The following is a 17000-nucleotide window of genomic DNA, read 5'->3' as shown; positions in this document are numbered from 1 at the left end:
TTACGGTAGGATTAACGTAACTTTGAGTCCAGCAGGTTTAGGGAAGTCATTTATGGGGTCACACTCTGACACACACACACACACACACACACACACACACACTGAAGTATAAATAAAGACCAGGGCAGTCTCTCATTTGCGAATCTTGGAGCCTCACTCTTGGTGTGTGAGCTCAGGAGGCTGCCCTTGCTAGCAAGAAAATCTGTGTGTTTCTCCTCTCTGATTCTCTGCTGAAGAAGTGTTTTAGAATATATCTCTTAACAGTTTGTAAACCAGGACCACTCACAATTAGACCTTTGTTTCTGTGTTTGGGGCAGAAAAAAATAGGAAATACTCACATTTAGAACGTCACCACTTCAGACTGAAATACTAACATTTATTTCATGCATGTAAAAGTGGCCAAAGGGTTCTTCTACTCTACCGACCTTCACTACGTCCCTTTTCTGAGGTCTTCCTCTTTTCGTCCCGCCTCGCAGCTTCATATTACAGTATCGCTCCTCTAAATCTGATGAATCAAACATGCGGCGCTGTCGAGTTATACTCAAAGTTATTTGGGAAAGGAAAAAACAACAAAAGAATCCTGTAACTATATTCTGCTTGACAAATATAAATGAGAGGTTTAAATTTTACAAAACATACTGGAGTCAGCAAAATTTCTTGTTTATTCTTGGTGTCTAAAATATTCTGCTATATGCCAGTGGAGAAGCTAGACAGTGCCAAAGCAAAACACTAGCATATGTTATGCCTGCAGAATCACTGCCGTGGTAGCAAAATCCAAGAAACCAGAAAAGAAACTGAAATGGGGAAAAATATTTGATTTACAAAGTAGTACCAACTACTGCACGATCTACAGAGACCGCGGCGACCTTGAGAAGCTTGTGAGAACCTCAGGAAGTTCTTCCCACAGAGATTTGGCTGCACTGCTGCTGGATATCAGACTGTGTATTAGACACTGATCTGTTTAATTACAGTCTGAGTCGCACACCATCTGTAAGAGCACCTCATCGCCTCTCTGCACTATCCAAACGACTTAAAGAATCCAGAGATATTGCACTCCAAGGACATGCTTAATTGAGTTCTGAGCGCAAAGAGCACTACAGCATTCTTCGACTTCAGCGATGTAAGCTTGGCCAAGCAGGCGGTTTGGAGTGCCGTGCGGTGATATAAATTAATCGGAAATTGCTCGCGATTGTCAATTACATGCTAAACAGGGTCCCGAACAAAGCGCGGTTCCAGATTTGCTTAACTCCTCGGTAAAAATTCGACTTGTGCGTCAGAGCAGGCCAGAGCGAAGAAGGTAAAAAAAATAACCCCAAACATGTAACAATATTGTTTCAGGAGGCATGAAAACAGACGTTTTGCAAATGGATTTGGAAGGAGTGGGATGAGGCGAGAGGGCTAAATCTGTCTTGTTCATTTGTGACGGACTTGGCGTGAAGCAGTGACTTGAGCTTGGATAAAGAAAAGACACTTGCAGCAGAATTCTGCCAGTCTTTGGTTCTCTGTGTTCGACATCCCCCCCTTCCCGACTCCACGCCACTGCCGGCACCGTCACCACTCCATCACACACACCCACACACCCCCTTACCTTCCAACACACTGCCGAACCTGGTGCTCCGCAGTCACCCATTAATCCCTGCATGTCGGATCCCAGCCAGGTAATTACTGTTTAAAAATATTTCATCCTATTCTTTCCACCTAAAAAAGAGACAAATGGAAACAAAAGGAACACAGTTCTGAACAACGACAAAGAGGTGTTTTAAATGCGTTCTCTTTTCTCTGGTGGAAACGGTGGCTTTGTTTGCACACAGTACAAGGTGTCTGAAACCAAATCTGCAGCTATTTCATATTTAAATGCAGCTGTCACGCTCTAGTTTTTACACCCGGTTTGGAAAGTTGGTGATTCTGCTCCTTTCATGGAGAAAGAAAAAAAAGCCTCTGTTTGTGGCGCAATAAAACCTGTTTGTTGGCTCGGTGCCAGCCAACTTTGAAACGAAATAATTGGAGGAGGGGAGAAATTACCGAGAAATCTTGGTCGCTTGGAAACTTCCCGACTGAAAGGATCTATTTTCATTGTATAGAAAGTTACGTCTTTCTCTGAGGACGTTTATTAAATGTTTATTCGAAGATTCTGACCGTATCGTGAGTTGGCGCTGACATGAATGACAGTGGCTAATTGATAAGAACCATAGCTGACAAGCTAACGGTACTGTGGGAAGCAGTGTTGCCAACTCCTCAGTAAGGAAAATCGCTATTGGTTGTCCTAAAAGTCGCTAGAAGTCGCTAAATGACGTCATCGCCTAATTTGCATAATTGGTCATGCTAATGTAATTGTAACCTAGCTTGTTGGAGAGAGAAATAACATCGTGGAAGAGACATAAAGTGAGTAAAAAACGTCCTAAATGCATTTAGAGTTTATTTAGAACTACAAATTAAATTTCTTTTAGCAATTATTGGTTTTTTTAATGTCACAATTCCAACCCTGCTCCTTTATCCGGGCTTGGACCGGCAAAAGTGACCCGAAATAGGCACTCTGGTGGAGTTACTTTGTGTGTGTGTGTGTGTGTGTTTATAAGTAGTTTTAAACCTTGTGATCCACAAAACAGCAAAAGAGTAAAAGAGTAAAAGAAGAACTGACTGCGTTACAGCACCCGCTGCTTGTTGAGAGTAAAAGCGATATGCGCTTTTACGTCTTTTTTTTAGCGACTATTTTTAGAAAAAAAGTCGCTAGGGGGTCTGAAAACTCGCTAAATATAGCGACAAAGTCGCTAAGTTGGCAACACTGGTGGGAAGGACTCTGTCCAGTTAAGACGCGTGTTCACTAAATGATCTGTCAGCCAAAGTGTGAACGCACGCACACACGTTTAAATATCATATTAACTGTATATTAAAATCTGTTTTTCAGGTGCTGACATCAATTTAAGAAACCTTTAATGTTCGCTCGGTCAAAATTTCTTAAAAGTTGCGATGCCATACATTTTTCTCCTGTTTGAAAAAGGAGACAGTTCAGCATCCATTAAGCCCTCATCATCATCTCATCCTGTCAAGGTTTCTATTCTCACAGTGAACATGTAAAGTTTAAAAGTGTCCCTGATTTTTTTTCCTTAAAGCTGTCAAACCACTTCAATGAAAACAAGATAGTTATTCCTTTTGCAGTAATTTATCATTGCCTTTACACCAAGGATCAAGGATATCTTTATTATTCCCAAGAGGAAATTTGTTGTACAGTCAGCAGAAACAACAGAGCTATCAAACAGACACAGACGGTAATAAATAATGAACATATAATAAAAACAAACTTAAAAGTCTAGAGTAAAAAAACATCATTTAAAAGACAAATAGCTGGTTGTACAAATGAGTTTTCACTCTGTTTGTCCTGGACATGTTGTATCTCTTAGCTTAGCATTAGTTGAAGGCTCAGCCCGGGCCTTGTTCAAACTCGTCACCTTATCCAGATGAGGAAGATTATTCAGGGTAACACCTGCAATTTTGCAGCCACTTTGACTATACCTTAAAGACTATTATTGTTTTTGAAGTTCAGTGATCTGTGCCTGCTGACAAAATAACATATTCAGTGAAACCAAAAAACGTTCTCATAAAAGTGCTGCTCACATAAAAACCATACCAACTACGGCCCATTTAGAACTGCCACCTCTATAAAAGCAGAAGTGTGTCTGTTTGGAGCATTCAGGTGTGTTAAATTGCAAAGCCACAATCTTTCTAGGAGTGGATATCTCAGTATGTTCACCCCCAGAATGCTGAGAGAAACTACTAAAAGTCAAACAGGTTAAATGTTAAAGTTTAGGAAAGTATGGCTTGTTTGGAAGGGTTGCCAGGAGAAAGTCTCTTTTCTCTATGAAGAACCTGGCAGCATAACCTAGATTTGCAAAGTTAAACCTGAACAAACCACAAGATTTCAGGAACAATGTCTTTTGGAAAGATGAGACCAAAGAATTGAATTCAAAATCCTGCTCCTCACATACAAGGTCTTAAATAATCAGGCCCCATCTTATCTTAATGACCTTGTAGTACCATATCACCCTGTTAGAGCACTTCGCTCTCGCTCTGCAGGCCTACTTGTTGTTCCTAGAGTATTTAAAAGTAGAATGGGAGGGAGAGCCTTCAGTTTTCAGGCCCCTCTTCTGTGGAACCAGCTTCCAGTTTGGATTCGGGAGACAGACACTATCTCTACTTTTAAGATTAGGCTTAAAACTTTCCTTTTTGCTAAAGCATATAGTTAGGGCTGGACCAGGTGACCCTGAATCCTCCCTTAGTTATGCTGCAATAGACGTAGGCTGCCGGGGGATTCCCATGATGCATTGAGTTTTTCCTTTCCAGTCACCTTTCTCACTCACTATGTATTAACAGACCTCTCTGCATTGAATCATATCTGTTATTAATCTCTGTCTCTCTTCCACAGCATGTCTTTTATCCTGTCTTCCTTCTGTCACCCCAACCAATCACAGCAGATGGCCCCGCCCCTCCCTGAGCCTGGTTCTGCCGGAGGTTTCTTCCTGTTAAAAGGGAGTTTTTCCTTCCCACTGTCGCCAAAGTGCTTGCTCATAGGGGGTCATATGATTGTTGGGTTTTTCTCTGTATGTATGAAGCGCCTTGAGGTGACTTTTGTTGTGATTAGGCGCTATATAAATAAAATTGAATTGAATTGAACGTGGACAGAGCAGTACATTCGGCAAAAACTGAAGACAAACACATCTACCAGCTGTCAAGCACGGCGATGGAGGGCTGATGATTTGGGCTGATTTTCTAGTCACAGTACTTGGGTACCTTGCAGACACTAAGTCAGCCATGAGTATTCTACAGTCAAATGTGAGATATCTGTCCAACAGCTAAAGCTTGGGTGGAGCCAACAAAATCTATAAAAATGGCTGAAAAAAAGAAAAGAATCAAGGTTTTGCAGCTGCACGGCCAAAGTCCTGACGTCAACTTGATTGGAGTGTGCTGGTGGGACCAAACTGAAGCAATGCTGTAAAGAAGAGTGGACCAAAATTCGTCTACAGCAATGTTAGAATCTGAGGAAGTCATACACAAAATGATTAGTTCAGGTTATTACTGCCGAGGGTGTCTCTACCAGCACTGAAACATGGGGTGCACTTACTTTTTCACAGGACTGTACATAGTGTTGCGTTTGTTCTAAAAACTTTTGGTTATCGCCTTGCATGTTTCCCCTAGTTGCAGTGGTTCTTCACCTTGGCTTGTATAGTTACCCAGAGCTAACCAGACATATAACTTCAATCAAGTTCACCATAGCAGCGCTCTTTTTACATTTTAAGGAACACCCTTACAATATAATTGAAAGAAACTTTGGTTCCATTGGCCCAAGCACATAGTGACAGTAAAGATTATCAACTACAGCTTAAGTTAGTGCAAATCCACTGTTTCATCTATTCTTTCCACTCTTGCTTTGTTTACTACCCTTTAACCCTTTAAGACCTACCATAGAACCAAGTCCGCCAGAGCTTACTTTATATTTGTACATGCTGTGGAGCCATTTTTGGGAGGATTTCAAGTTGCTATACATCAATACAACCATTACAGACTAAATTTTAATAATATGTATGCGTTAAGTCCATAGTAACTACATAAATTGCAAAAAAGTGCAATAAACTACAAAAAAATTGAAAATCATTTTTGTTTTGTTTTTTACATATATGTCTTGTAGAAATTTAAGAGGTTTATCCCTCAAAACTTTAAATACAAAAAAGTTGCAAAAAATAGTTTACAACAACAGGAAATTTATTTTGAGTATCTTCATAGTTTTATTTTTGAGATACACTAATTTTTATATACTGCAGAAGAAACGAAAATAAATCCTATAATGCAAATTTGCAAAGAAAACAGCATGTGCATCAAAATAAACTATTTAAAGCAGTTCAATTTGAGTTCTAGGCATCCCAGAAACTATTCAGAAAAGCATAAAGTCAAACATGACTTTTAAAAACACAAGTATAGGCTTATAAGGCCTATAAATAAAATACTAAATTTTTAAATGACGTCACTTCCGGTTTTGGGCAGGTAATGGCGGACATGCGATAGTTCGTGCTGACGTCTATTTCAATGTAGGAAGTGTTATAAACAGCTGATCGGATCGGCAAAGCATGTTTCTGCAATATTATGTTTTTGTTGCTGCAAGCACTTATAATGCAATTTTTGCAAAGCTTTATGTGGAAGGAAAACGTGACCTAGGACAAGCTGATGGCATAAGATGTAAGTACAACTCCGGTTTCATATGCAAAAAAAATTATTGCGCTAGCTTACACGGTTCCGGTTCTACAGGGATTTAAAAATAGTTACGCAAAACGGAGCGTGCCCGCTCCGACCGGCTTTAAAGGGTTAAAGTCTATATACTGTAAAGTCCACCCTACTTTGGCATGTGGTCAACTCCAAAAGCTCGCAGGCGTGCCATGACGGATGATAAGCTATGATCAGGAAAATGCTGTTCTTGCATTTATTATACTCTTGCTTTATGGGTTAATGGAATGAGAGCATGTCAAGAAATCAAATATAAATCAACTCCTGTTATATTAGAATTCATTATTATATGACAGCAAAGCAACACATCCAGATACTTCTCTCTCTCTCTTCCCTTTGTTTTAGATTTCACACCTGCCCACCACATATCACATTTCTCAAGTTAATAAAGTGCAAAGCCAGTTTTCAAGTGCAACCAGCAATTAGTGAACTTAATAGCATGTGAGGTGACTGTGTCAGAATTCTTGTTCTTTCACACTAAATGTTAAAATGCTGCTGTTGTGACATTGTGTCCCTAAGAATAGAGAGAAGGGGAGGGGAGGGGATGGGGTGAGACATCAATACACTGGCAGTGGCAAGAAATATAGTTAATATGTAGCTGGGAGGGTGTTTAATGCAGATGGGGGGGCACATCACTGTATTCACCCTTCTGTCATCTCATGAACACAACTGTATATTAATGATTGTGCTTCAGTTGGCACGGCTCCTGTGTGTTCTTAGTGTCAGCTAGTTAGCAAACTGCAGTCATAAAATATATGGATACAGTGGACTAAATAAAATAAATAATTAAATAAAATAAAAAAAATATTCACCTAAACTGAAGCACGGATTTGTCACGCAGAGGCCAGAGGTAGTTGAAAACTGCTGAAAGTAACACATTGTTGTAATCACATTACATTTTTCAGTAAGGTAATATTGTGACAGTACAGCATCCAGATGGATGAGTAATATATAACAGTGCAGCTCTTATTAGTGTTTTTGTATCAGGCTGGAAACATGTTTATTTCTGCTTCAAAGTTGGACATTTTAAGATGTGAATCTGTGGGAACTGACTCGTTTTATGGAGCCAGCCTCAAGTGGTCATTGGAGGAAGTGCAGCCGTCGGGACTTAATTTTTCAGTCTTGCAGGCTATGGTTCACCAAGTTCACCGAGTGCCATGGTGAACTTGGTTCTGCCATTTTGCACGAATGCCTGATGGTTTTAATGTTTGTGGTTAAAAAAGGTGGCTGGATAAAGAAGCAAGTCCAATGAACACCTTATGTTATGATTTGGAAAACAGTTAGAGGTGACATGTAATATGTTGTGGCCTAAAGCAGGGGTGGAGGAACTCCAGGCCTCAAGGGCCTGTAGGTTTTAGATGTGTCCTTGTTCCACCACAGCTGATTTAAATGTCTAAACTACCTCCTCAACATGTCTTCAGTTCTCCAGAGGCCTGGTAATGAACTAATCCTCTGATTTAGGTGTGTTGACCCAGGGTGATATCTAAAACCTGCAGGACACCAGCCCTTGAGGCCTGGAGTTCCCCACCCCTGGCCTAAAGCATGCAGAGAGGTTATGCAGTGGGATTCAAATACTCAGGACAAGCCAAGCCTCTCTAAACACATGGAGCTCCACTCTGACAGGCTGATAAAACGGTTGCGTTTAAACAGGGAAAAGAGAACCAACCAAAGTTTATCTGTGACTAGCGACCTGTTCAGGGTGTATCCCAAAATAAGGCAGCTGGGATACGCTCCAGTGACCCTGGAACCATCAGAAAATGTATAACATTACTGTACTAAATTACTGAGATAAATAACACTACAGTATAGTACAGTACAGTACAAATTATATCATTACTTGCATTGCAAAGGTTGCAGTTAGCTACATCATAGGTAGCAAGAAAAAAACATCAAACATGCCTTTTACTTCCTGCACAACCATCAGCTGATTTCACTTCACGTGTATGGAGGAGGTCGACCTTGCCTGCAACTTGTGAGACATTACTCTAATAGTAGTAATAGGAATAATAATAATAATAGAAATGTTATCTATACAGCACCTTTCAAAACAAGGTTACAAAGTGCTTCACAACACCAAACAGGAAACAAATAGTAATCAACAAAACAACGTGAGGTAGGGGAATACTGCCAGCATCAGGGAATTAAAAGCAAGGTATAAAGAAAATTAAAAATGGATGCCAATTAGATTTAATGCAAACATAAAATAATTAAAAAACTTTAAAATAATTATAATGGACAACATAGAAATGACTCAAAGTAAAAGCACAGAAAAGGCCTCCCTCTAAGAGGGATTTAAAAGACGAGCAGGAACTCACCAATCCTCAGGGAGGTTATTCCACAGAATGAGCGACCTGAAAGTGAGAGCTCGATCACCCTTGATTCGCATTCAAGGTTGTAGGATGTCCAGCAAAGCCTTAGCTGAAGACTTCAGGTTACAACCAGGCCAATGGGGTGTCAGGACATCTTAAATATACTTTGGTGTGAGCCCGCAGAGGGTCTTAAAAGTCAATAAAAATCTTAAACCCAAGTCTAACATTAAAAAGTAAGAAATGAATAAAAGCTATAATTGGAGTGTGTTCTCTTTTTTTGGTTTTTAGTAAGACGTCTGGCTGCTGCATTTTGGAGCAGCTGTAGTTGTGTAAAGTTTGTTGGCCCAAACAAGTGTGTGACAAACTGCAATAATCTAACCTAAAGGAAATAAAAGCATTTATAACTGCATCTAGATGTCTTTTGGATGAACCTGAGATGATTATTGTGCTGTTTTTTTTTAACTTTGTGTTTTGGGGTGTTTTTTTTTTTACTTAAACACTAGAATAAATTAAAATACACATGAAATCCATCCTCACTTGCCTTGATTGCAAAGGCCAAAATGCAAAATGGGAAATCACTGTGCGGTTGGGCTTGTATTTACAGTCTTTGGGCTTAAATGTAGTTTAGAGATGTGCTTTTAGCCCCAACCAAAAAAATACAACATCAAAATCTAAGAAATTCACACAATTTGGTAATTAAACACCAAGAACTAAGACATAACAACAATTAGAATCAAATAATTTTTCAACTATGTTAATCTATTCATGGAAGTAAGCAAAAAATGTGTGTAACTAAATGTATATTTTAAACATACATTTATTTTCTTTTTCCATTTGCTGTCTGTCATGTCTCACTGAGACATCTGGAAATTAGTGGGTTAAAAAATATCAATGAACAGCACATTGTAAACCAGAATGTAAAAGTTTTACACCTAAAATTTTTTGCTTAAAATTGTTTTTTTTTTAAAAAGGGGTCTCTCGCTTAAATCCGACTCTCTTTCTTTATTATTGACTGACACGACACAACTCTGGTCACAAATTACAGACTGTTCCTCGGAATTCAAAATCCCAGACGGTGATTGAAATTTTGAGATCTTCCACAACAGCAGCCATGTGCTCCATATTACAGTTTACAGTCTCTGTGGTATCACAGATTGTATTATAACAAAGGACAGAGCATTGTTTGTTGTGAATGAATGGTTAGCATCACTTTAACAGAATTTCCCAGCTGTTCCCTGGGAAAAAAAATACACAAAAAAGAAACTTTTCAATAGATATTCATAAAATAGCAACATTTCCAATGCATAAAGAACTATGTAATCCTTCTAGTAAAACCATGAGCATAATTAATATAGTTTACACGCAGTTTCTGGTCATTTTTCTTCGCAGGTGTGTTTTCAAGACAAAACAGGCTGGATATAATTAGACAGTGAATATGGACAAAAGAGACGTCTCGTGGCATATGGCAGGGTCAGATGGAGAAGGAAAATCTTGTCATACAGCAGCGGAAATCTATTAACTTGCATACATATGGATTTATGACAACAACTGGCATAAGGAATCATGAATAACTTACAGACGGATGTTCTTATATAAGCATCAATTGTTAATTGAAGAAGCTGTCACACTCCCTGGGGCTGTCAACTTAGTTTTATAAGCATTCAAACTTAGCTTTATCAAATTAATGGTCTATTCAGTGCAGCCTGATTCTCCTGTAATCCATCTTTTGTGCTTTCCGAAGAGAGAAAATAGTAAAATTTAGTTCCTGACATCATTCACTATAAGAGGAATGGCGTTAGCTCATGGTGGCGTGGCGCAGACACTCGCGCTACACCACGTTGGCTCCCCCGTGGACCCCGGACCCCGAATGACGACGGCCTCTGTTGCATTTTTCATGTCTCGCCTCTGTAAACAGACGTGGCAGAGTCAGCAAGAAAGGCCCGTTTGTGCCGAGGTGCTCAGGTGTGCTGACAGGTAGATCTCCACAGGCCATATGGGGCTCTCCAGGGAAATCATGAGCCACCCTCCTATCACAAAATAAACGTGTTTACTACATAGAAGAAGAAGAAGAAGAAGGAGGAAAAAAGCTGCTGAGGAGGCCTGTTTCTTGAAGCAAATGAATATGCTGAGAGACAACAAAGTTTGTTTTGTACTGACAATATTGTTGACCTTTGACTCAAATTATATCTACAGATAAGAAGCTTAGATCAGGAAAAGAAAGAAATGACAAAGCTAAGGTTCTTAAAATTACAAAAAAACAAACAAACCTTAAATCCTAGCAACAAACTCATAAATAAAATTCTTAAAAATTCAGTTTTCTTTTTCTCATCACTATCCAGCCTCATCCTATAACTGATGCTACCAACAGTAACTTATACACAAATCATCCATACTGGTTTGTTTATTTCTTCTGAATAGTTCCAATGTCTCATGAAAGGCTGGATGAGTCTTATAATGTTGGGATCCTGGGAAAAAATGACAAATATTTCTTTATTACACCCCTTTGTGTGATTTGATTAGGTCATCCACAGTCAGCGGCACAGCAAAGTGAAGCTGACTGGTCATCACCTGAAACCAAAAACAAACTGGATGCATTTTTACCCCTAGAGTAAAGTATTTTCCTTTAATTTGAGAAAATATGAGTATTTCTTCCTTTTGATTTAAATTTTTATGCAGAATGGATGACCTCTCATCTTCCTCTTGAAACTAGTAATTAAATTATTATACCATCTTGTGATCTATAATAATATTGGATAGTTGTGGTGTCAGTTTATAAGTAGTAAATATTTCTGCAACACCCGGTAAATTCTCAGCCTTCACCTATAATTGAATTTAGCCTGAACTTTGCTCCTCATCATGTTGTGAAGAGGGTGGTTAGACTCTTCTGTTGTTGGTTGTGGTTTTACTTTATAACTATACACAGAAATACTACAGCGGAGGAGATGCAGGTAGCTAAAAAAAATCAGTGATACAGTTTGATGAAGGAGCTTGATGTCTGTGATGGGTGGTTTTCTAATTTATGTATTTGGGACTGATGTTTGTGCTAGCTCTCGCACTTTAAGCTAGCAACCCCACCTAAGCTAGTTCCTCTTGCGCTTAGTAAACTTTGCCGTATTTGGTCTGATTACATTATTAATGTCTTTCTGCTGACCTCAAGTCCCCAGACATTAGGATGACTGCATATATTACATTTATATTACAAAATGTAATGTTTTCCACCTGGTTTCCATTTTACATTACATTTAGAATACAAAATTGTTTATAAGAAATTCATCAGAAGTCGTTGTAGTACCATTTTTGACCACCTGGACTACAGGGAATAGTATTTTTGGACTTCTTTCTTAATTTAGGAGATTCCTTTGTATGTGAAATTCCACATAAATATATAAGTGAAAACTAGATAATTCCTTCGTTTTTTATTTTTTATAAATTTCACTCAATTCAAAGCAGCACCAACATGACTGACAAGGGATGCATATCATCATGTTACTGTTGCGCTTTCCATTTCATGCCATATCATGCTAACATGCTTATACGTTTTGAACTTTCAACAGTAAGTTGAAGCCACAGGAGAACAAATGTTATGCTACTTTAGTAAAATCTCTGTGCCATCTAGTTGTTGCCTTGTGTTTAGCATTTTGTAACGTATGCTTTGAAAGACTAAAAATGATCAAAGTGAAGTTAAAACTGTAGCATAACTAAGTCTGAATTAGTCATGTCCTCATTTTAGTTTTGCTGTATTGCCAGCTTTTAGGATTGTTATTACAGTAATATATTTTTATATAATACTAATGTGTTTTACTTCAGTCACAGATGCTGAAAGCTTTGAGAAAGGCAACAAAACTGGAACTTCTTTGGAACAGCATTGAATTTCTGAGTGAGACCACTATTTCCTTCAAATGTTGAGTCTTGTGGTTTATATTCCTTTATTTTGATTTCACACCAGTGTCTTCACGTTTATAGTGTACGTGCTCTAGTCTCTATATGAAAAATGGACATAGAGACACCGTGACATCACCAATCGGTTGTGAATTGTCAACCTGAGCACCCCTCTCTCCAGTTGGGTGGCTCTAACTGTGAACTGCATGCTCATTAGCTAACGAGTAATTTTAAATCTATCCTCTTTTCTGACTCTAATCCGCATCTTAAGTCTGACGTCATTAGCCGTTTCCAGGTCCAAAACTCGTCTTCAGTTCTTCTTCCACTAGAACAAACACTGCAGCATCACTCAGAGTTTAAAACCCTTTAATAAAATGATCAGTGTGGCTGCTCTACCGGGTGTAACAATAAAGTATAACATCCAGGCAGCCATGAAAAACAGGATTTATAAGGTTAGCTCGCTAGCAGGAAGTTAGCTCGCTAGCAGGAAGTTAGCTCGCTAGTTTCCATCTAGAGATCATATGCCATGTTCTGACTGAGGGATTTCTAGAAAATTAAAATGTACAGCTCTGCTTTCACTTCAGATATAAGAGAAGGCAGAAAGCTAAACAGCAGCAATGTTTGTTAAGTTAATGAAGTGATGACATATAATGGTGCTAGCTACAGAGCTATGGTTAGGCTAATAAAAACGCGTTAGCAGGGTGAAACTGGAAGATGAATGCTAACTTGTTTCCCCTCACTAAAAGTTAACATGATGGTTAGGGACAAATGCAATCGCAGGGAAAAGATGCTAAAAATGGACCAAACTAGAAGAACTACTGAGATAATCCATCTACAAAACGAGGTTAGTCATTAATATACTGCTGCATGGTTTGGATTACTCACTGTGAAAAAGTTTTGCTTCTCAGCTTTATTGTGTCTTTCCTGACATGTTCAAATATTTGGTGTCTGGCAAACCGTGAGGCCCTGGGTTGTAGTTATATCATATGGTTTTAAAAACTGAGCTTTAAAACGTGCTGCAGATGGACAGTGATACGAAAAACCCAGAGAGGCTGACAGTGATCACCGACTATCTTTATGGGCTTGTTCATGTTAAATAGAACAAGATAAAAACCATTAAAACACGTGAAAAAGACAACAGTTAGTGTAGTTTGGACCCGGAAGCAGAGTTCATACATCATCACATAATTAACATAAAAAATAAATCAGAAAATGATAAAAATACTAGAAAAAAATCAAAGTACTTCATACTGTATTTGTTATGACTTATAAAACAACCAGAAAAGTCATTCGAACGAGTCACGAGTTGACTCAACTGAAGTAAACTTACTAAAACATAACAACAGTAATTATTTTCCATCCAGCTATCGATTATATTTTGCATATCTGAAGTTGAAGTTTATTTGTTTATTATCCTAACTCTCTAAAAACAGAAAACCCACTTAAATAACATGAAAATAAGAAGCAAAGTGTTTACTGATGTCACAGATCATGTCTCCAACTTCTATGCAATTGCAAGTCTTTTTGCAACTATAAGAGTCGCCCCCTACTGGCTGCTAGAATAAAAATGCATCTATTAAACCGTGGTAACTCTGTTTGAACTCCTGACTACAGTGCTTGGTGAGAATCTGACACATCGGGCATCCCTTTAACATTAAATTATGTACCAACGTGCTGGGTCGTCAGGCAGAGTGGACAGGATCCTCGCTCATCCTTTAGTTGAAGGTCATGTTGAAAGTCAGGCCTCCTAATGTGTCCTTTTGAAGGACTTTGTTCTTCTTGGTGATGCTTGGAATACGACTTCCCACTCATCACAAGTGCTCGGATGTTTTGGGAGGGAGAGCGTGTGGGACACACTGACCGAGACGGTCTAAGGTTAGAAAATAATCCACCCAGCACTGACCCCATGCGAATGATTTCTCCTTGTGAGAAAATTTGCTAATGATACCACGCGACTGAGCTGCTTTCATCCCACTAAATGTCTTTAAATAGCAAGAAATTATTTACATATGAAAATTCAATATTTTATTTCCGTCAGCTTGCCACACTGGTTCATGAATAATTTGTGGTTAAAACATGTTTTTTAAGCATTTTATTGAACATAATTTAAAGGTTTTCTCTTAGTGTTTTTGAAACATCTACCCTCGCTGTGTTGGTTTGGCCCGTCGATATTAGCAATTCAATGAGGCGAGCACATGCTACCAGCAAGCGTGAACAAAAGTGACACACTGGTCAGCCGTTAGAAAGCGACTAATGCCTAAGTTTGAAAATTCGCCTCGTCATCTGTGAGAACGATTAACACGCCGCGATCGACATCCATCTCTATCAGAAGCTCAGAATGAAAAGAGAGGGAAACAAGTCTGTCAGCCAAATCAAAGCGGAGCAGCAAAAACAGAGTGATAGCTGCGTATTTGAACTTGGTAATTGGTTGGGCACTCAGTAGGCAATACAACAGAGAACCTACAGAGTGTGGTGTGTGTTTCCCAGCCCCACTGTGCCGCTTCATAGCGTACAAAGGCAGAGAATGAAGTTCAGAGGGTTTTAATGCCTGAAGAGAAGAATATGGACATTAAATTATCAGGGGGAAACAGCAGGGTGTGAAAAAAGAGCCTTCTAAAGCCGGTAAACGCAAACGAACATACAGCCTGCTTCTGACACGGAAACCTGGCCAAATTCACAGGATCCTTTATTCTAAGCTTCACACTGATACTCACACTGTTTGTGTGTCCCTGCAAGTGTGTGTGTGTGTACATAAATTTACTGTATGTGTGCACATGCTTTACTTCTTTTAATTGGAATTTAAAGCCAAAGCTACCATAATACCCATCCACACATTCCCCACTTTTTGTTTTTCTTTTTTTGCAATGAAGACAGTTAAATTTGTAAATATGTATACCACTTTTTTTTTTTTTGTTAAAGCTTGACTTAAATCTGTTATCAAAAAAAAGCACAATAATTTAGCTCGTTTGCCGCATTTACGAGCCTTGTCAACATTTAGTTGAGTTTTCGTCGCAGAATCGTTTTATTTTATTGCAGTTTTGGATCATAAAACGTAGCTCTAAACTAAGAAAGTCACCATTATTAGAAACTGTAGGTACAAAGTCAGCTATTTGTCATCGGTGGAACGAAAGCAGGTTTGTCACTTCGGGGCATCTCGGGATCTTTTTCAAAACCATCTAAAACCAACACGTTTTTTTTTGTTGAAATAACATTGATTTTCCCATCTAGCTCTTCTGTCGTGACTTTTATAAGCTGTTAATTAACAGCGTTAGTTCAAAAAGAAGTGCAAAGAAAAAAATAATAATTTCTCTCCAGCTTTATGAGTTTGATTGACAGGTAAAGCGTGAGATTGGTTGAAAAGGCTTGAAAATGCACCGTTCTGCATTACAAGGCAGCACCAATGAGGCCTTTGAGGGTCTCTCCAAATAGCCTGAATTTCAAAGTGAGCAAAGAAAACAAGTACAATGAGAAATAAAAGACTATAGCTAAATGAAAAAGAATCACTCTTGAGAGTTACAGCTTTACGCACACACACACACACACACACACACACACCTTATTAATCTTTAATATCATGTCTGCTTTTCACTTCTCTCTTCTTCTTTTCTCTCTCTTCAGTTTATCTCTTCTGAAGCAATTACACCCAAGAGGACTGAGCACATAGGACATGCTCCCACTACCTAGAGCAATAATATATCATTACATACTAAACATATAGCAGCTACGCAAAGAGCTTTTATTACTACTCCAGGGCGAGTGCTATTTATAAGCAGGGGCACAGCCTCGCTCCTCCACCTGAGCTGCTTTTAGGAGATCCTTTTGGATTTCTCTGCTTTTCTTAGAGGGCGGAAATAATCCCTGTCAGTTTGTCCATCTCTGCCGTTTAATTTCAGTAGCTTCGCTTTGACATTAGGGGGTGCTGGAATTCTTCAGAGTTGAGTGATGAGACGCTGAATTTCAGGCAGTGTTGAAAACTGACAGCGGCGAACGTGATATATGTTTCTTTAAAGTGTCTGGAATTTATGGAAGTTTTATGAAGATTACAACTTAAGAAAAGCTGCTTAAGTGATTGTTTTGACACTTAATTGATATCAGGTGACACCGAGAATCGATCGGATGCTGACTGAAAATGTGCAGACCATGTTTGTCATTTGTAAAAGCTTGTAGTTTGTGAAGATGTTTACATGATATAACTCAGAAAAACACAGAGAAAAGCTTTGAGGTTCATTTGCAATGAAAATTCTGTACATTTGATTTTTGAAGGGTTCCTGTCTGCACACAAACCTGCTCTGGCGTCCAAACTGGAACGAAACATCCTTCAGTGTCTTTTCCTGCAAAAAAAACTCTTTTATACTTGCCGAAAAAGGAGATAAACTTCTACCGAGCAACTTATTCAAAGTACGACTCATGAATTATTTAAGAGGAAACATTTCCCCTTGTTTATTTATATATACATATGTATAAAATATCATTTATTCTAAGAGGGTCTATAAATCAAAAGTATTCCCGGAGAATAACAGATAAGTGAGGTTATTGTGCAAT

This window comes from Neolamprologus multifasciatus, chromosome 11 (assembly GCF_963576455.1).
Source record: "Neolamprologus multifasciatus chromosome 11, fNeoMul1.2, whole genome shotgun sequence".
Lineage (NCBI taxonomy): Eukaryota > Metazoa > Chordata > Actinopteri > Cichliformes > Cichlidae > Neolamprologus > Neolamprologus multifasciatus.
Note: the sequence above shows the minus strand (reverse complement) of the source record.